The sequence below is a fragment of the Misgurnus anguillicaudatus genome, chromosome 8 (genome assembly GCF_027580225.2).
Source record: "Misgurnus anguillicaudatus chromosome 8, ASM2758022v2, whole genome shotgun sequence".
In the NCBI taxonomy this organism is placed as follows: domain Eukaryota; kingdom Metazoa; phylum Chordata; class Actinopteri; order Cypriniformes; family Cobitidae; genus Misgurnus; species Misgurnus anguillicaudatus.
The window spans coordinates 40,913,085-40,935,631 of NC_073344.2; the positions used below are offsets into that span (position 1 = coordinate 40,913,085).

Below are 22,547 nucleotides of genomic sequence, written 5' to 3' on the forward strand. Positions count from 1 at the left end.
TCACGGCATTAAAATATTTCCTCTTCTTTGCCTGTGATAACTTTACTGCACTCACATTGTGACTGTACCCAATGACAGTACATTCATCGTCCAACTTTGCTTTTTTTGCCTCGGACGTCATTGTGTCTAGTGAATAGGCAAGTGTGACAGACTAAACTTTCTTTTCGCTTATATACCTACCCCACATTCATCAAAATTGATACAAAACCAGACAGGCCAATTTCGAATGAGACAGACAGCGCGACTAGTTCAAATAAAGGTCACGAATTAACACGAACAGAAAACACAATTGTCTCGGTTCTGTTATTTAAGATCATTCTTTAGTCATTATGATTTTCACTTGTTTGCAATTAGTTTATTTGTCTCACCTGTTTACCATCCTGTAATGTCCCATTGGTTCTTCTCTGTGTTCTTGCATTTTAAAATGTCTATTCCAGGGGTGGGCAACAGTTTTAGACTGAGGGCCACATTTACTTCGGCAAAGTTAGCGGAGGGCCACACTTGGGAAAACTGCAATTAGACATAGTTACATGACTAAATGGTAAAAATTAATTAATTAAGGCTACTCTACAGTTACTTTTACAGCCTATTTCAAGGCCTGAAATTTATTTTTGCTAGGCCTGTCTGACCTAGGCTACTCTAACATTACAATAACTGGATTAAATTTCAAGGATTCATTTCCTACCCTGCATATTGTCCTTACGAAAATGAACCATGATTTTACTACAGTTAAGACCAAAAAAACATGGTTACTGTAGTAAAACCATGGTTTTGCTCATAGTAATCAATTGACCAAAAAACCATGGTTACTACAGCAACAGACACACACACATATACACACACACACACACACACACACACACACACACACACACACACACACACACGATTTATTATTATTATTATTATTTCTTTTATATTTTATTTTATATTGACAACCACAGTGTTTCCCACAGGATTTTGAGAGACTGTGGCGGTGATGACGTCACACACCGATTAGCATATATGTGACATCATTGCGTTGTGTTTTACTCTTTGATTTGTCACATTATATTGCTAACACAACTGAATGCTATTTTTTTTTTACATATTATCTGTTCTGTTGTCTATAAAATAGTGACTAAACAGGACCCAGTAACTCTTTTTGTTTAATCAAACCAGCTCTTTCTTTAACTGCTGCTAAAAATGCGACATCGTCTGAAAAAATCATCATACATTTACATTGAGGCTGTACTAATGTTGCTCTTCTCATCAGTGTTGTTGTGTTATGAGATTTTTTATTTTAAATACGAGTGGTAGTTGTATATCGCAGACAATTTGTTGCAAATTCAAAAATATGAGAGAATACACGGTTGCTGTTACTACAGAACATGTGCACGGGGATACCGCATCATAGGTAAGTAAGGGAGAGAGCTCGGACACAGAAAGAACGGGTATATGTGGGAAACACTACTGCTAACCTTTTGTTAAGTCATGACTCATGATGAATATGATCAGCCGTCTTCTCTGTTATAACATCCGTGACTGTTGACGTTAAATAACGCGAAAAAGAAAGTACACGCAGGACGTGGAGTTAAAATACTTTTAACTGTTATGTGAGAAAGCTGCGCTGCATGCAACATGAGAGAGGGGAGGGGTGGGGGCGCGCGCTGTTGAGGCGCTCACTGCATGAAAAGAGCTGTATACGGACAAATACGGGATGGGAAATCCCTGCTAAACTTTAGGTTTGCCAGATTTTTGAGGCAGAGTGCTTGGAAAGGTAATACACCAAAGTAAACTTGTGAAACATCCAGAAACTTTACGTTTGTGGATGTATTTAGGAACTGGTGGAAGTTTCCAGGAATCCTTACAGCTGGTTGTGAGGAGAGGTGGGTGTGAGGTGTGAAGGGCTTTTTATATGTTAATGACCCACAGGTAGAGGTGTCTTCTTTGTTTTCAGAGCTGAGTGGGGTGGGGGGTTAACCATGTCTCTTTAAGACAGCACATACAGTATTGTGGTACATAAAAACTGTTTTCTAAATATGTTTATTATTAATATAATTTAATTAGTCTATTTAAGAAACTTAGCATCCTTCAAAATAACTAAAATTCAATGGACACAATTACAATTTTAATGTGTGACAATTATGTCTCTGACTCAAGAGAAATGCAACAAATGTTATTTCAGAATATTTATTTCCAACACTTTGAAAACATGTCTTGAACTGCCCTAGGTCAGAATATTGTGCACGTTTCTCTCAATGCTGCATACATCGTTTAAAAGAAGCCGTTCAAATGACATCATGTAACACATTTTTGCTAGCTAGGATGTTGATAAATTAGTCAGTGAAATGTAAAGCTGCTTGATTTTGCTGATGTCTCATGATTTGAAGTTCACTGTTTCTATTGTTATTATAATTCTACCCTAACATTTCATTAAATCTTTTAAAATAGAAACAAAAATATCAATAGACGGGTCCATAATCTAAAAGACAGTCTTTCACATGTGAATGCAAAACATGTTCGGTGATACTGACTGACAAACTTGGGTAAACATATCTGCAGATACCTGTCTGCTACTGTACTTCCAATCCAGAGGTGCCCAAAGTTGGCCCACAATAGATCTTTAATTTGGCCCATCATGCCACGTGAGATAAGGAAAAAGAAAACAAAAGTCTTGACGCAGATGTTCATATTTTTAATTAAACATTTTCTAAAATGTATCATTTTTTGTTGTATTTTTACATTACAAAAATGTAAATTAATATTAAATGCAAGGGATTAAAGTGAATTTTTTATGTTTCATGCATACTTGAAGGTGTATAAAATGCACCACAAAACTTAATGAACTCGGGTACTACAGGCTAAAAATGAAGAGGTTTTGGCAGTGGCACACAGAGAAAAGGATATTTAAAATTTATTGGCAAAATGATATCTTTTTTTTTTACAAAAAGCCTTGTAAAATAAAACTGCATTAGTTATGCATAAACAAAGTAATGTTTGCTTATTTATTTTTTAAATATTAGAAAATTATAAATTAGGGGTTATCAGAGCAACTTTAATTTTAATATAACACAACACCATTTACTTTTGGCCCACGGCCCTCAGTCAGGTTTGGCCCTTGTAAGGAAAATGTTCGGGCACCAATCAATGTATAGTCTATCTAAGGAGGTAACTGTTAGCATATGATAATGCATGCTTGTACAAAGTCAGACCACATATTATCATGTTTGTCTTCAATCAATCAATTAAAATAAAAGAGATGGGGACTTTATAATATAATAAGGGTCCATATATCACAGTGATAAAAGACATACATGTATTTTTACTTTAACATGAACTAATGCTGAGTTAAGGCATATACTATCATAAACTAATGAAGAGTCATCATTAACATGACATGTTTTTCATTGTTAGTTAATGCATTCATTTACAATAAATTAATTTGAGTTCATGTTGTAATTAAGTAAGTTCAGTAAGTTACATGTCTTAACTCAGCATTAGTTTATATTTACTTATATTTAAGTAAGAATTTATTTAGGTATACGTTCAATGTTTCCAATGATGAGCAGGTAATCCACTAAACCCACAGTAGAGATGCGCGGTTGGCGGTTACAGCCGCGGACTCCGCGGATAAACCGCGGATCGGGCGGATGACGTGACGAAAAATAATATTTTAATTAAATTCGGGCGGGTGGCGGATCGACTGCTTGTTATTAGCTTTGTTCTTCAAAGCATACGACCTTAAAGGTGAGCATTATGTCTATCAAGGTGGCAGGCTCAGAAGTTCACGAAGAGAACTGAAATGAGACGGTCTAGCCTTCAGAGGACCCATAATTTGGGTCACCTGTTGCACACGCCCCCAGTAGCGCCCATCGCGCCTGTCAGCAATAAACAGCGGAGACATTTCTGACTTATTAAAATAAATATGTAATCAGAAAAATATGAATTTATTTTAGAAAATATGACACATTGATGTAGATTAAACTATTCAACAACAGTATATCAAATAATCAACCTTAGAAATATACGCAACATAAACCGAATAATATTAACACAAAACATAACTTATAATACCAAAACAGTGACAAGAAAGAGTTTTCTAAATACACTTTTATTTAATAAAGGTTTTAATTGTTTGGGATAGCCTCGGCATGTTAAGGATCCATTCGTTCTATCATTAACAGCGCAGAGAAATGAGGACGCATTTTGACACAGCTCTTATCAACGCCGGCGAAGGAGGTACGTGGCAAACTCAAAAAAATGAGAATTAAAAACAAAGGAAATAAAAGGTCAGAAAAGGGTTGCCTGGAATAAGTTTTACAAAATGGTAAATCAGGAGGATGACACTAGTGCAGACTATGTAATTTGTGCGTTTAATTTAGGCTATTTATTTATTTTTGTCCCATGTCATGTGCGCCGATCGGAGACTGGTCTTTATGATTTAAAAAGAAAGCATTCAAGTGAACAATACTAAACGAACTTGAAGCAAAAATAAATTTCAGCAAATGCAAACTTCAATCAAACATAGTAAGAGGTGAAGTATAGCTTTAGCCTACAGAAATGCTTATTGCATTAATTTTTAAATGTGTGCGAGGTCCGTGCACGTCCTTCGCTAGCTAAACGTGCATTAAATATTAATGACGTTGAGTTTATTGTTTTTATTAATTTATATTCACAAAACTTATCAACAAAACATCGATTAAAATTAAGAGACAAATTATCTGAAACGAAATTCATTTTAAAGTAGAAAACAAAACTTAAATTAAACTCAAAAATAATGTCTGACCCATTACAATTCTCCCTTCATATTGGCCTTTACAACGCCCTATATGGCGTTTAAAATTACAGTCTATCTTTCGTAATAAGCTAACTAAAATTAAACAAAACATAAACACATTACAACAATATTCAAACCCAACAATACTCAAACATAAATATAAAATAGACATTATAATACATGTTAAAACAATCCAATATAGCATTTATAATAGCTGGTTGGTAGATGTTTACTATTTTTGTCAAAACCTCCGTTGCAAACCTCCATTTACCTGAATAAAATAATTTTTACTTTGAAAATGATGCGCTGTCACGTTAACACCAGCTGTTTGTTTACATAAGACTCCATCTACATTTACACTCAGCGCAACGTCTGATTTCTTAAACTAAAACAGGGTCTGCAGCGTTGACGAACGAATCCGTTTATGAGGGTCGAAAACGGTGATGTAGATGAAAGGCGTAAACGTAGCAAAAGTAACGCATTTTAAAGGATAAACGCATTAATGTAAACATAGCCCGAGTTCACTGCTTATATTCTAGGGCTTTCTAGTCTCGCGGCTGTCATCAGCAGCGCCTTGCATCGCCCAGTCAGCGGATGGCGGGCGGGTGCGGTTTTGAAAACTGGTCAGAAACGTTGGTGCGGATGGATGGCGGACGGATGATGAGTTTTGTGATGCGGTTGCGGATGAAATAAAAGCCCATCCGTGCATCTCTAACCCACAGATAATTCCTGAGGCATGTTTAAAGAGTTTTGTATTTCATCAAGAAAGTGCTGATTCACAAAGATTTTATATTTAAGAAAATCTGAGCATCATTCAAAATAACTGTTAACATGTTTGTCAACTAAACATGTTTGTCAACGTTATAAACTTTATAGAAATATTCTTTATTTTTTATTAATGACCAAGTATAAAGAACAATGCATAGTGTGAAAACGCGGATTATATAAAAGTATATAATAAAGTGCGAGCAGAGGATCAATCAAACTTGGGCTGGAATGATTGTAGTGCATCTTGGAAATCGTAGTTTACATCTACAGCAGCATATGCTACAGCAGTGACAACGCCAGAGAAAAGGACTACATTTCCCAGAATGCACCTGCACCCACTCATCTGCCCCCACCCTTCAGGTGCGACTGCTTGACCTATGGGCTTGACGGGAAAATTCAAAATCGCAAACCGTTACAGCCTGGATGGTGTCTTTGTTTGTTTGCTTATCAACAGTAAGGTAAGTTTGATTTAATTAGTTTGTCTGCATCGCGCTGATCGAATGCCTATTTGTTCATATTATGTTATTTACTATGATTCGTTTTTGTCTTTATACTAGAACTGTTTGAATTTAAAGCACAAACAGTAAAACATTAAGGGTATACATGGTACACAGCTGTAAACATGAGGTTAAAAATACGCGAAGTAACATTCAAACCGGGCTGTTAAAAGAATCAATTCGATGTTTAAGTTTTTAAAAACAATAAAAGAAGCCAAGATGAAACGTTCTTTGCTTAAAACAAACATGACAACAGTAACTTGTGTGTTGGAAATGTTAGCAGCTAGCAAGTGTCTCTCTGCTATTTTAAATGATACACAGACGATCTTTTGTTGTTTAAAAGCTCATTGCTTTAGTGCTGGTAGATGCTGCTTATTTTTCAAGACGGTTTTAATAGCTTTATATTGATTTGTAACAATACCAGCTTCACTTTGAGAGAACCTAGATGCTAATTATAAAGAAGCTTGGAGTCATAATATATTTTAACGTAATATGTTTGCTGTTCTTCATCTTTTTAAATATGAAGTCTATCCATGTTTGTTTTTACAGAGGTCATGTACACTGTGGTCAACTTTGTGGACGCTGAAGAGGTTTCTGGGTAAAGATGATGTAAGTTTATTCATTCAATTTTAAAAATCAAACAGGTTAAATAGTAAACACATGTGTTATGATGTATGTGATTTTGATTTTTAATTCTGTGTTTGACAGAAAAATATAATTAAGTAACAGTGGAAGCTAAAACATCAGACTGATCCAGACACTGAAGAAATTGATGTCACTGCAATCTGGCCAAAATGATGTAAGTTTAATAATGAAATTTTTATATCAAATAGGTTAAATAGTAAATAGAGGTGTTATGATGTATGTGACTCTATTTTTATTCTGTGTTTGATAGACAACTATGTTGAAGTAGCCTACTGTAATGAAGCTGCGGAACGTCACAGAGACTCTGAGGACATCAACACAGAAAATCTAGTAAGAAGATGTACATTATGAAGTTATTTGATCATATATTGTTGTATCTTTGTACAGTTTAATGTAAATTTTCTAAAATGTACAACTTTATGTCATTTGATTTGTCGTGTGTGTGTGTGTGTATCTGTATATGTATGTGTATTAGTATTATGCCAAATACTTATATGTACTTTCATATTTCCAAAGGGCTCCAAAGAGATGTCTGTCCAGATGAGGGTGCATCAACGTTACCTTTGCTGACAAGTATATGCTTTTAGCAGTTAACTTAACTCAAACCATTTAAGGAAATCGGTTGCCTTAAACCATTAAGTTTTTAAAAACATACATTTGAGTACTGTGAACTTAAGTCTTGTGCAATTATGCACTTATATTTAGGTAGTGTGAACTTAAATATAAGTGCTTAACTGCATGTGACTCAATTTGTTTAAGTTCACAGTACTCAAATCTATGTGTTTTAGAACTTGAATGGTTTGATGCAACCGGTTTTCTTAAATGTGAGAAATTACAGTGTTACAGTGAGAAATGTTTGAATAATTCCAAGACAGAGCTCTGTGATTAATTATACACTGCAAAACATCACTTTCTAACACTTCTTATCTTGTTTTCAGTAGAAAAACTAAAAATTCTTAAATCGGGATGTATTTTCTTGATGAGCAGAATTACCTTGGAAAGTGTGTCTAGTTTTTAGACAAAAATATACAATTTGAGATAATTTGTGCCTAAACAAGAAAAAATATCTAACAATGGGGTGAGAACATTGTGTTTTTAATTAAGTTTTTAAGAAAAAAGAAAACTTACAATTTTTTCTCACACTATTGGCAGATATTTTTGCTTTTTTTTAGGCACAAATTCACTTAATGTGTGTGTATTTTATTTATTTATTTTGTCTAAAACTAGGCTTGTTTTCTTGGGTCATTTTGTTCCTCAGGAAAAGGCATTTTAATTTAAACATTTCTACTGAAAACAGGACAAAAATACTATGTGAGAAGGTGATTTTTTGCAGTGTAGGACTGATTTCTTAAAAGCAAGATCAATATAGTTGTTGTTCATTTTATTTAGATATTTACTACATTACAGTGGCAGCTGGTGACTTCTTTTTTTGTTAGCACTCGATGCGAAGTTTGTCACAACATGTATATAGCCCGTCATTTGTGTGGTTCCCAATTTCAAAATATGTGTTTTGCGTGTCGAGTGCGTGTATGTGCATCACGTGTTTTGACTAAACACGTGATGCACGTGGTTTACATGAAGCAACAAACACATATTTTAAAAACACAAGCAACACACATGACACTCCGAACACTTATTTTGAATTTGCAACCCTCGGATGAGCAGTCACGAGCCGCCCCTGCTACATTACATTGTACTACTTTGAATGTAGTTTTCATTGTTGCTTTTATTTTGTTTTATTTTACTCTAATATAGCTTTCTCTGTCTGTATATTTATGAGTTTAAATTGTATTGTTTATGTATGCAACTTTTAATATTTGTGTATTATATTATTTTGTGATTGTGACAATTGTGGATTGTTCAGTTTTTTTATTAAATAAACGTTTCAAACTCAATTCAAGTTTTTATTTTTTTAAGGGTTTTGGGGATGTATAGTAGTATATAGTGGGGGGGGGGTGTAGTCTATCTGCATAGCAGGCAAATAACCAATCAAGTCACTAAGCTATGAGGGCTTGGGTTGGGCTTAAAACAAAGTGTAACCAATCAAATCATCTCAACTGGAAAGTTTCAAAGTTGTGTCCCAATAGTTGTCAGAGTTTTGGGAGGGGGTTTTAAAAGCAACCAATCAGTGTTGAGATTAAACACCAATGGGGACACTAGAATTGTGCAAAGGTGTGAAATTCCAGTACCTCTGTAGGTGTGAAAGTGGCCCCTGCCAAAATCTTCAATGGGATTACTTGCCATGGCAACAAATGGCTGCATATTCCACGGGGATATCCCCTCAGCAAGATACATCCGAATTGGTATCATTACGGGAGTTTCCTAACTTGGTGGAATTAGTAGTTTACCCTCAGTGGAACTAGTAGATACTTCCGAAAATCAGTGGTGTTTACAGGAGTTTCCTAGTACGGATACACCTCTCTTCATGCAGTGGCTGCACGTAACGAGAGAGAGAGAAAGAAAGAGAGAAGAGGCACGCTGGGCGCTGGCTGCAATTTAAGACGTTTTAAATGGTAAAAAAAAGTGTAAATGGGAATCATGAAAAATCTATGTGGCAGCCAGTGTTGATTCTGTCACTGATAAATCAATGTATGGAAACACTGCAACCATGACAGTTTCATCGAAATTTGCGAGTGCATCGCGAGGACCGGATTGAAGCCCTATGCGTGCCGGATCCGGCCCCCGGACCGTATATTGCCCATGTATGGTCTAGTCATTGTTACAAATGGAGCACCTGTGTTTGATATCCAGCTGTCCTCGTTGTCCTTTGCTGTAAGTTACATGACAACAATTTTCCTGATTGTATTTTACACTACATAAACACATTAGACTACGTTCCTTATAAATTTTCAATGAAGCCGGACGCAATAATTACTCGTCCGTTCTCATTTACACATTTATGATGTTTATTTACATTCATAATGTTATAACACGTCTAATACCTATTTTCAGATGACATCTTTAATGTACCTTGACTAATGCTTTAAACTATCTGGCTAGTGTTGGTTGCTATTTCAAATTTACTTTTTATTAAGCCTATTATACTTTCAAAATGTATAATTATTATTTATTTGCGGGACCATTAATATATATTTATATCCAATCTAATGTTCAAAGGCGTATAGCCTACTTCCTGAACCCTTAGTTCACCTATGTAGACTAAACAAACACCTGTAGACTTAACGCGCGTGTGTGTCGGCCCAAGTCTGTGTGGGGAGGGGGGCTGAAATACTGACCTCTGCGGTGTGTCTGCAACTTGACCTGAAACTGTGACCTTTTGTAAAGTAAAATTTTATCTTGTATGTGTGTTTTATATTCAAACGATATATAAAACGTAAAAACACTACAAAATTGCGCAGTAAAATGACAAATGATGACCGATACTTCATTATAAAATTTTCCTAATCAAAAAAAACAGTTCTGTAATTTTATGGGAATTTTTATTTTATGTCAACAATACAAACCATACAAATACAGGCTATGTCAATGCATCAAATTCATAAAAGTCAACCAATATTCTTAATCAACACTTTACAATTCATAATGTCAGCAATTCTTTTTTCTTAAATGCCTCCGCTTGTCACAATGAAATCCGTGTCATGTTTTGTGTCTGTTCCGATTGTCGTCACCTGGACTCTTGTTAATTAATTACCTGCCTCATCACACCTGTGTATCGTTAGTCTGTTTGTATATATACCCCTGCCTGTTGTATGTGCACTTGCCGGATGATTGTCTCTGATGTCATGTTTGTTTCCAGTGTTCCAGTTGTTGTACTTACCTGGCCATGTTGTTTCTCGTGTTTGTTTTCATGTTATTTATATTAAATGTTACCCTTTCGTGTGAACCCTGTGTTTGTGTCCTTGCTCTCGTTCCAGGTCGTGACAGAATCATCCGGCCAGTGAAGGATGCAGCGGGTTCGAGGAGGGAACACCCAGAACTCCAGACCGGGCTCGAGTTAGCCATCACCACGCCCGATTCATTCCCCGGGGTGGTTGCCGCGAAACATGAGCCGGGTTCTGGGGATCGTATTGGTTCCGGTGATTCCCCTGCTGGTCGAGTTGTCTGGGTCGGTTCCTGGGAGGTCCACCACCATGCTCGATTTGGGGCTCGAGAACGGACGCCACGCTCGATTTTTCCCCGGGGTGGTCGCCACCATGGAGGAGCCCCTTTCCCCGGGATGGTGGGAGTCGACTCCCAGGATGACCAGATCCCTGTCGGTTCCCAGGAGGGTGGAGTCTTCAGAGTCGGTACCTGGGATGGCCACTCCGGTTCTCCCGGCCGTGCCCCGACTTCCTGCCCTGCCTGTTTTGCCCCGGTTTCCGCCGGCTCCGTCGTGGCCTCCAAGCCCTCCATCCCTCCCCTGGATCCACCCTACCAGACTTCCAGTTTGTTTTGTTTTGAGTGTCTGGTAGCCACTCATTAAGGGGAGGGTAATGTCACGATGAAATCCGTGTCATGTTTTGTGTCTGTTCCAATTGTCGTCACCTGGACTCTTGTTAATTAATTACCTGCCTCATCACACCTGTGTATCGTTAGTCTGTTTGTATATATACCCCTGCCTGTTGTATGTGCACTTGCCGGATGATTGTCTCTGATGTCATGTTTGTTTCCAGTGTTCCAGTTGTTGTACTTACCTGCCCATGGGCCTATACCATGAAGCCGGTTTAGTTGTTTAGCCAGGTAAGTTTAGGATTAGTTTGTGCAAATCCTGGGTTTTGGGTACCATGAAAATAGCTTGCACCAACAAGGCCTGTTCACATTGGCTTGGTTTTGTCAACTTGAAACTAATCCTTTAACTCCGGGTTTGTTTTAACCATTTTCATGGTACAGGCCTCATGTTGTTTCTCGTGTTTGTTTTCATGTTATTTATATTAAATGTTACCCTTTCGTGTGAACCCTGCGTTTGTGTCCTTGCTCCCGTTCCCGGTCGTGACACCGCTAACACGGAGCTAACACCTGCAAAGTTCAAGAAAAGGTCGCAAACTCCCAGGGAGCACACATACACATTTGTTATTACTTTTACCGAGGCTTTACGATTAACAGTTACAACCTCTTTATTAATTCATAACTATAACAAGCTGTTATCTGTCTAGCTGTTTATTCAAATTACAAACCGAAACTTACACGCAAACATCACACACAGACACACGCACACAAACAAGTAGAAGCATCAGAACTACAAATTTATATTTATGCATGATTTAAATGATACACTTCACATAGCTTGATGTTTTTAAATTCTCTATACTGCCGTTTGAATTCACGACATTTCATACCTGTCTCTGATTGTCCTGCAAATTTATATTTATCCATTCGAAATGTCAAATATTGTGCATGACCTTCTGTATAATTAATGTTACGTCTGACTTCGCGACCTTTACTTGAACTATACAGCTGCTACTTTGTCTTTGATGTCTATTGGTCTACAAATTACTTACCCGTCTATGGTTGAAATGTTTCATAAGTTTACTTTGAATTAATGCTGTATGCAGCACCTACTGTCGTCTCTTATCGCTCCCTTTACTTTAACCATGCACATTTTGACACATTTCACATTTGTTTTTGATATCTAACAAAGTTCCGCCAGTCACGTAATTACGCCACCACAAATGCAGGCAAAGGGAAGATGAGACAAATGGCGCAATGTCATGTGTTGGACTTTTATTTCTATTCCGGCATGTTCTTGAATGAGGAGATCAGACACGTAACTCAAATCAAATTATTTTTAATAAGTATCTCAAATGAAGTATTACAGAGCTCTGGGTCAAAACTGTCCCTGTCCTTACACAACACCAATGCAGAAACAGGTCCCCCGAGGAGCGGTTGATCTGATCTGCCTTTCCCTCTGACCCCAAAAATATATATGTGTGCCGTTGGGTGGGGGCCTCATTCGATGGAAAGTTTTACTTCTATCTTAACAAAGATAGAAGATTCGCTTTTATCTTTTGATTCAACTACCAGCAGTTCAGCACAGTGCTTAAACTAAACAATTGGGCTCTCAAACTAAAACTACAAATTCCTGGAACTATATTGATATTTGGAATATTCAACAACTTGGGGTTTCTATCATAGCAGTCTACCAGTCTGCTATAACCGGCAGCTGACAATCCTAAAACAGGACAACACAGCTGCCCACACTCAAACAGAAGAAAAGAAGAAAAAATGCCTTCTTTTGGATCTCAATCCACCTGCTGCTCAAACTGCCACAGACTTTTACAAAAGATTGCGGTTCTCGAAACAAAGTTACTTGTGGCGCTGCCGACCCTGCCAGAACATACAGCGGAGCTTCATCGTGGTCCTTCTCAACATAAAGCTGGTGAGTCCTGTGAACCTAATGCTTTTAAACAGGTCATAGTGAGCTCAGAGAAACCTACAGTAATCGAGGACACAAACCGATGGCATAAACAGGGTGCGAGACCAAAAAGTGCTCAATACATTAGACTGTCACGAGTGTCACAAATTGCTGCATTAGCATCATCCACCCCAAATATGGGTACAACTCGAATAGCCAATATTGGTATTCTACCACCCCCTGTACGGCTTGAAAATAGATTTGAAGCAATAATGAGTTTGGGTGAAGAATCCCCAAATGTTAATAGACACAGATCACATCAACCAGTAACTTACAGAGCTAACAGACGCTCAATATCATACAGGCAGCGGCGCTCCGCTCAGACAGCAGCCGAGCCAAGCACGCTGATAGTGGGTGACAATATTATCAGAAACTTTGAAAGCAAGGCTACCCGTACATACTGTTTTCCTCGTGCAACGGTTTCTGATGTTAACAAGGAACTTTGCAACATTCTGATGCAACATAAGTCTGTCAGTCGATTTGTCATACATGTGGGAAAGAATGATATTCGGAAAGAGCAGTCTGAGCTCCTTAAGGTGGATTTCAATGAACTTTTTAAAAAACACTTGCAAGACTGAAAGTTCAATCTTTCATCAGTGGACCTCTCCCAGCCCGGGGAACAAATATGTTTTCTCGGCTACTAAGTTTAAATTCATGGCTGCAAAAAACCTGCACCATGAGAGGACTGAATTACATTGACAATTTCAATATCTTCTGGAGCCAAAGGCAACTTTTTAACACAGATGGTATCCACCCAAACAAACTAGGTGCTAGGTTGCTTAAAGACAATATCTTTTTCTCCATGCATCATCCATCAGCTGAGCGTGCCAGTCCACTACTGAACAGCGGAAATGACCACAGGATTTCACACCAGCACCTGGATGGACATTCAGATGACAAGGATAAAACTCTGCAGTCACAACTACTGTTCACAGACACAGCTCAGGCTGAGCCCTGCCCACAGATCTCGCTACAACTGGATTGTGAATCAACACCCAAGGACGTTTCTGTTGATAATGACCAGAGGAATGATAACACTCCCTCCCAGCCTTCAGGAACACCAGAATCACAGCTGATGTCGTCACACTCTCTCTCCCTCTCTCCAACATCACCACTTCTGGGCTTTTCAGAGAAAATGGAGAAACTGGTATCTTCTGGAACAAAGCTCTCCCACTCTATTGCTGCGAGTCCCCAAATATCAACCAAGAAACGCCGGGCTCCTCAACCACCAAAGCCTTCGGGCTCAGCCCGCCCTCCCCCTCCATCTGAGAGAGCACTCCGACCTCTGCCTCAACGTCAGGGATCACACCAGCCCTCATCTGCAAACAGCACTGGTAACTGATGTGTGTTGGGTTCCCGCTACGTCAGCAGTAACAATCATAAATATTTTAAGAACAAGCGGGTGCCCAATGTCCCTTTAGCTTTCCCTATCTCTGTCCTGACATGTGATAGAAAGATGAAGGCCGTCTCCAGCCGCACAGCAATTCTATCTAATCTACTGCCTATTATACGTCATTCTGAGATTGATACAGTGCCAAAACCAGTTACTGTTAAGTTAGCACTTCTGAACATCCGTTCACTAAAGAACAAATCCTTTTTAGTTAATGATCTTATCACCACTAACAACCTGGACTTTATGTTTCTAAATGAAACTTGGTTAGATGACAGCTGCAGTGCTACAGTCCTCAATGAATCAGCCCCATCCAACTTTACCTTTATAAATGTCTGTAGAGCTGTTAGAAGAGGTGGAGGAATAGCTGCTTTATTCAAAGATGCCTTTCAATGCAAGCAAGTGTTACTTGGTGATTACCAGTCTTTTTAATATTTGTGTATTGCCTTAAAAGGTACACCACGCATTCTGTTTACAATTATTTATAGACCTCCCAAATACACCTCAGCATTTGTTGATGAATTCACAGAACTTTTATCAACAATTTCCTCTGAATTTTATTATTTTGTTATTGCTGGAGATTTTAATATTCATATAGACAATGCAGAAAACAATGCTGCAATTGAACTGTTAAATGTTTTAAACACTTTTGATCTGACCCAGCACGTGCAAGGTCCTACACACAACCGGGGACACACTCTTGATCTGCTCATTAGCAAGGGTCTAAACATTTCATCCACTGTAATCAAGGATGAAGCCCTATCTGACCATTTCTGTGTTTACTTTGATTTATTGATCTGTCCTGCCACTGATGCTAGATCTGTCTATGTTAAAAAAAGGTTCATAAATGAGAACACCAGTGAGGTATTTATGAATGCTATATCAATGTTGCCAAACATATCGGCAGACTCTGTTGATGTTCTCCTTGAAAACTTTAACATAAAAGTTAAAGATGCCATTGATGGTATAGCTCCAGTAAAGGTCAGTGTGATCACTGGCAGACGTAAAGCACCCTGGAGAAACACAACAGCAGTACAGCGCATGAAAAGAACATGCAGAAAAGCTGAACGTATGTGGCGGAAAACAAAACTTGAAGTACATTATAGCATCTATAAAGACAGTCTTCGTGCTTTCAATGTAGAACTAGGCACAGCTAGACAGACCTTCTTTTCAAACATTATAAACAAAAACATAAACAACACTCGCACTCTTTTTGCTACTGTAGAGAGACTAACAAACCCCCCAAATCAAGTTCCTAGTGAAATGCTCTCTGACAACAAATGCAATGAGTTTGCAACCTTTTTCTCTGAGAAGATCAGTAATATCAGATGACGATCAATACGGCCTCATATTGTACCGTGGTCAGTCAGATATCATTGCAACAACCTCAGAAATTAGCCATTCTCTCAGAATTTGACATAATTGATATAAAAACCTTGGAAGAAACAGTACAACATCTTAAAGCATCAACTAGCAGCCTTGACACCCTCCCCACATCTTTTCTCAAAAAGGTACTTAACTGCTTAGAAACTGACCTCTTAAAAATAGTAAATACCTCTCTGATCACAGGGACCTTTCCAGAATCATTAAAAACAGCAGTTGTTAAGCCTCTCCTAAAAAAGAGTAACCTAGACAAAACCATACTTAGCAACTACAGACCAATCTCAAATCTTCCGTTTATAGGCAAGATCATTGAAAAGGTTGTTTTTAATCAGCTGAACAAATTCTTAAACTCAAATGGCCATCTGGACAATTTTCAATCTGGTTTCCGTCAGCATCACAGCACAGAGACAGTGCTCATAAAGATAATAAATGATATTCGCTTAAACTCTGATTCAGGTAAATATCAGTGCTGGTGCTACTAGATCTTAGTGCTGCCTTTGACACAGTAGATCACACCATACTCTTACATAGACTGGAAAACTGGGTAGGGCTCTCTGGGATGGTCCTCAAATGGTTTAAATCATACCTACAAGGAAGAGGTTACTATGTGAACATAGGTAACCATAAATCTGAGTGGACACCCATGACATGTGGAGTCCCACAGGGTTCAATTCTTGCACCGCTTCTGTTTAATTTGTATATGCTCCCACTTGGTCAAATAATGAAAAAGAACCAAATTGCTTACCACAGCTATGCAGATGACACCCAGATATACTTAGCCCTGTCACCTAATGACTACAGCCCCATTGACTCTCTATGTAAATGCATTGATGAAATTAACTGTTGGATGCGTCAAAGCTTCCTCCAGTTAAACAAAGACAAAACTGAAGTCATTGTATTTGGAAATAAAGATGAAACTCTCAAAGTTAACACATACCTTGATTCTAGGGGTCTAAAGACACAAAATAAAGTCAGAAATCTTGGTGTAATTTTAGAGTCTGACCTTAATTTCAGCAGTCACGTGAAAGCGATAAGCAAATCAGCTTACTACCATCTCAGAAATATTGCCAGAATTAGCTGTTTTGTCTCAAGACAGGACTTAGAGAAACTTGTTCATGCTTTCATCACCAGCAGGGTGGATTACTGCAACAGACTCCTTACGGGGATCCCCAAAAAGACCATTAGACAGCTGCAGCTCATACAAAACACTGCTGCCAGAATTCTGACCAGAACCAAAAAATCTGAGCACATTACTCCAGTCCTCAGGTCCTTACACTGGCTTCCTGTTACATTTAGAATAGACTTTAAAGTATTGTTTCTCGTTTATAAATCACTTCATGGCTTAGGACCCAAATACATGACAGATATGCTTACTGAATATAAACCTAACAGATTACTCAGATCATTAGGATCCGGTCAGTTAGAGATACCAAGAGTTAACTCAAAACAAGGTGCGTCAGCATTTAGTTATTATGCCACCTCTAGCTGGAATCAGTTTCCAGAAGAGATCAGATGTGCTTCAACAGTAAACACTTTTAAATCTAGATTAAAAACACATCTGTTTAACTCTGCATTTACTGAATGAGCACTGTGCTGCTTCACACTGACTGCACTTTTAACTCAAGTCACTTTTACTTCTGTTTTATTCTTTTTAACATTTTAAAGTGTTTTTATTAAAATCACATTTATTTTCTTTAGTTGTTATTCTAAATTCTCATGTATCTTTGTTTTTATTGTGATTTTATTGTGTATCTATTATTTTTACATTTTCTTTTTTCTCTTTTATATATTGTTTTCTCATTTCTATGTAAAGCACTTTGAATGACCTCTGTGTATGAAATGTGCTATACAAATAAACTTGCCTTGCCTTGCCTTAAAAGTTCACCATGCCCGTTCGATGGAAAGTTGTACTTCTGTTTTAGAAGTTCATCATGCTATAAACAACTATGACCGTTATTTCACCCTGTCGCCTTGACATCCTGTTTTTCGTTTCCCCAGGTGTCTCTGCAAGGTAAAAGTTAAAAACACACATACATACATACCACAAAAAACTGCAAGCCTCCAAAATCTGCAGACATGACCTTTTAGAGTCAAATGCAATGGAATCTTATCTCTAAGCCTGCTAGGCTATTCTAACTTTAATACTATATGCTAAAGGTTAATACTCAAAGCTATTCTTAAAATCCTTATGATTAAAGGCAATGCAATCATTAATATTGCATGATTATTCAAAGCAATGTTAATATTCATATTGCAAGGTTATGCGGATGTGGGGATGTTTTAATTTTCCTTCACATGGCAGCAGATAGTGGGAACTTTAATACAAATGATATATATCCACATTTGAAACTAGATTAAATTTAACAGATTCCTATAAAAATTTTTTTTACATAAAAACACGCATTTAGCCGAAACACGCACGACTCTCTGAATAACTATAAATATATACATTTGTAATACATTTACTTTAAACAAAATATTAATGTTCGACACAACATGCATTTTAAAAACTCCATACTTTTGACAATTGACAACAAACTACCACCAAATTATTGTCTGGGAACAAAACGGAAGTTCCAACATTTTATATACTGCGCATGCGCCTCATTAGGTCAATTCCGTGTAAACAACCAGCCTCGGCCGCGAAAGACAAGATAAGCAATACTATTTATTTATATAAACTCGTCACTTGATAATTCTTTGTTTACTTTGAATGTATGATTACGATTGTGACGTGTGATACTGCAAACTCTTCCTGACTTATTATCGTTGTTAAATGAGTTAGTTATCTGGTTTCTGAAATACACCCCTGTTGTTACTCAAATGACCTGAGGTGGATGAAACGTTCAGTTCTGCAATTTATCACTACAAAATGTATTGTGAGTACAAAAAACGCTTACTTAAAACATTTAAGTGTCCCATTCAAAAGAGTACGTGAGGTCAATTGTTTTCAAGATATATAACTGTATGAACATAAACTACGAAAAGTTAATACAATGTTTTAAATATCTCACAATGCACTCAAAGACAAATGTACTATATAAAGTGCAGTGTGGATTAGTATTTAGTAAAAGCTATGTGAGTCAGTGGGTTTTTGGTAGTTTTCTAACTAATAATTCTTTTTTTTACATTTACATTTGCTTACTACCAAATATGGGGGTAATATGATGCCAATATTATTGAAAATGGACAGACTAAAAGTCACAAATAGATATTACAACTTGTAAACACAAAACCCAATCTACAAATAAATTAAAAATCCACACACACGTTCCTCTTGATCCACAAATGTAAAACAAGATCTACGAATTGTCTTTGTGATCCACAAATATAAAGCATGATTTACAAAAAGAAATCAGTGACTTGTACTTGAAAACCAGAATTTGAATGAATGTAAAGTGACTTTTTTGCAGACGAGGGTCATTTTCTGTTTGTGGATTGTGTCGCGTTTGTTTTCGGAGTTCTGACACTGTTGTTTCGCTTTTGTGACAAGGTGGTGCCATGATCGTTGAGAATGAGGAGACTGCAATTTGTAAACACGAAACAAATCTGTAAATGGGTTCTAAATCTGCAAACAAACTCCTCATGATCCGCAAATGTAAAACGAGATCTACAAATATATAAAAATCCACGAACAGACTCTTCATGACATACAAATATAAAATGCGATTTACAGGTGGATTTGAAATCCGTGAACCAACTCTTTATGATTCACAAATATAAATCGTCGACTTGTACTTGACAACCAGAATTTAAATGAATGCAAAGTGATTTGTCTGCGCATGAGGGTCATTGTTTGTTTGTGGATTGTGTTGCATTTGTTTTCAGAGTTTTGGCACAACCGTTTCGCTGTTCTCCATCAAAAAAATCCACAAATGCCCTCCCCACAAACCCGCAAACAAACACAGTCCAAGCCGCACTCTCCAACCACTGCAAAAAGACATTCCCACACACTCTGTGCAAAGTCCAGAATGCAAGTGCTGAATCTGTGTTTGCAGATCACAGGGCATTCACGGATCCTTTTGGACACGTCTACAGATCTTTTTGGCACTATCTTTCCGCAGAGTTTGTCACCACGATCCACGCGTGCCGCCAGCCAATCAGGAGTATTGCTTCAAATTGATGCCACGCCCCCTCAATAAGCTCTTTTCAAAATAAAAGCTGGGCTCGCTGCCATTTACCGTTGCCGGTGTCACAGCGCTGAAAGGCGGCCAGACCGGGTTATCGATATTATATTATTGATATTAAAGCATTTAGTATAGCATGGCAAATATGTAGCAGTAACGTAAACTAGAACAAGCCCTCGTTTAAGTTATTATCAGTGCCTGACAATTCAGCTGGTTAACTGTATGCAAGTCTATTATATTTCCATGAAATTGCTTTTGTGAACAACAAATCCGTGTTGGAAATAACATAGCTAGCAAGCGGCGTGCAGCTAATGTAGTGTGTGTTTACAACTAAGCGTTACCTCCGGTTGGTGCTCAGTGTTTTTAGTTTAGGAGGTTTCTACCGGGAGACGAATTAACACCAAGGTCATGTCCAAAACATACGGACCTGGCTATTAAATCGTTAAAAACACTGCATGAAGCGGTTTTATTCTTAAAACATCTGTGTCTCTTCAACGAACATTTGCCGAGTGTCAGCAAGCCAGCTGGATGGAGTGGAGCTGCTAAGGTGACGCAGCTAAAATAAAGCAAACGGGTGCACCGATAATGTTGGATGTAACTTGCAGTAATTAACAAAAACATGAGCCTTATTTGACAGCTGCACTAATTGAACTATTTGACCATATGCATTTGATATACAGACCGTGGCCGGAATGCACTCACAAATCGCGCTGTTATTAGAAACATTTAACTGTTCCAGACTGAGCATGGACACAAACAAGCACAAGGCCGTTTATAAAAGCAGCTGCCTTAGCGTGTACGGAATGAAGTCAAAACGGTCTCGGTTTTTAGACCGGCGGTCTGCCTGTGCCATTCCACCCTAATCCTGACTGCAAATGACATGTTAATATTATATCCACCATTTACAATCCTTCCTTTCAGGTCTGTTCTGCTTTTAACAGCTCAAAGCTATTACTCTCTGTAGCTTTTGAGTCCGTAGGCTACAGGTAAATTTTGCAGTTGTTTTAGTTAACTTTGCAGCGCATTTTATTGTCGGAAATGGTCCTGGGCTGGGTTTTCCTATAACGATTAAACTTAGCTCTTAAGAGCGCTTTCTACGAGCTACTTAAAACGATCGCTCGCAGCTGGGTTTTAAGTGCTACTAACGAGTCGCTATCCGTTTGTCAAGTGCTGAAATGTCACCTAGAATGACTCGAATTTGTAGCAGAAGCTTGTTTAGGCTAATGATCTTCAGCTGATGTGCACTAATGTCTTTTTATAATATTTTTCATTATTGTTTAATGAATAAATATTATAAAATTTAGTCACTAAACAATTATTTGTTTAAAATTATTTAAATGTTTTAATAATTTGTGCATAATGAAATATTCTTTTCCGTATGTATAGGACTCGTCCCACTGCGAAATGCCTTCTGTATTTTATGTAATAGTTTAGATTAGTATTATTATTTGTTTTTTATTATCTATGTTTATTTATTATTAGGGATTATTGCATTGTACCGTACATATTTATTTGGTTTCCTTAATCAGATGCCATTTCACTTCAAAACAATTATTTTTTACTGTAGATTAATTATAGAAGCAATTTGTAGGAACCATTTATCAATTTGCTAGTACCAACTTTTACCAACATTTACCAAATATGTTATCCTTCTTTATTAATTTATGTTTAGTAATTTAAATTTCACATTTTAATTTTAAATATATTATATTAAAATAATTTAAACAAATAAACAAAGAAGAACCCAATAAATAAATAGACATTTAAAACATTACATTATCGTCATTGCAGGAGTGCAATTTGCTGGTTGTCCTGCTGGTGAAATTGTAACTCTGTTGTCTTACGATGCACTTATGAATGAACGATTACTCCAGAGCACTCGTAGATCTACCATGATTTTCAAGTGCTACTTAAGTTACGATGCTTTTGGGAAACCCGGCCCTGCCCTGTTCGTTTGAAATGTGCCTGGCACACAGCTCTAGTCAGGACTCATTAGCCATGTATCAAGTATTGATTAATTATTTTCAGTTAATCCCTTTTGCATTTTACAAAAAGTAGAATAGGCAGGCATATTCTGAATTTAACCAAAATTATGGCTGTGGCGTTGAAGGAACTTTCCTTTAGTGATAAATAAATAAGTTTTTTTGCTATTATTATCTAGCAAATATGTTTATTTATTGGCAAATGCAGAACAACAAGGAACGTGTAGAACATAGGCGACACGCCTCTCTACCTTGCGATGAGAAGATTAATCATGGGGAACATAAGCTAAATGTAATTTTTAAAAATCTTTAATTTAAAAACAATTTTAAACCGAAAGCTGATTGTTTATGCTTGTCAAATTTATGCTGGCTCGGTCACAAAATTTCGTCAGGCAGTATTTAGGGCCCGAGCACACCGGGGTGTGAGGACCCTATTGTTCTTCAAGGAGTTATTATTTTTTTTTTTTCTTTTTCTCCGACTTCAGCGGGACTTTAGAGGGCCTAAACATACTCGAAAACTTATGAAATTTTGCACAGATGTCAAGAGTGATGAAAATTTACATGTGGTGTATGCGTTAGAATTAGGCGTGAGAAAATGGCTCTATAGCGCCACCTACAAATTTTCAACGAAGCAGCCCTCGGAC

The 22,547-nt window shown here is 37.4% G+C and overlaps 1 long non-coding RNA gene across 1 annotated transcript; it reads left to right on the forward strand.

Annotated features, from left to right (window-relative positions):
* Positions 1-4,993: 4,993 nt before the first annotated feature.
* On the forward strand, positions 4,994-7,753 carry LOC129416474 (uncharacterized). The gene is made up of 5 exons (XR_012370866.1): positions 4,994-5,985; positions 6,574-6,633; positions 6,733-6,823; positions 6,920-6,999; positions 7,186-7,753. It is a non-coding gene; the product is annotated as an uncharacterized lncRNA (long non-coding RNA).
* Positions 7,754-22,547: the final 14,794 nt, after the last annotated feature.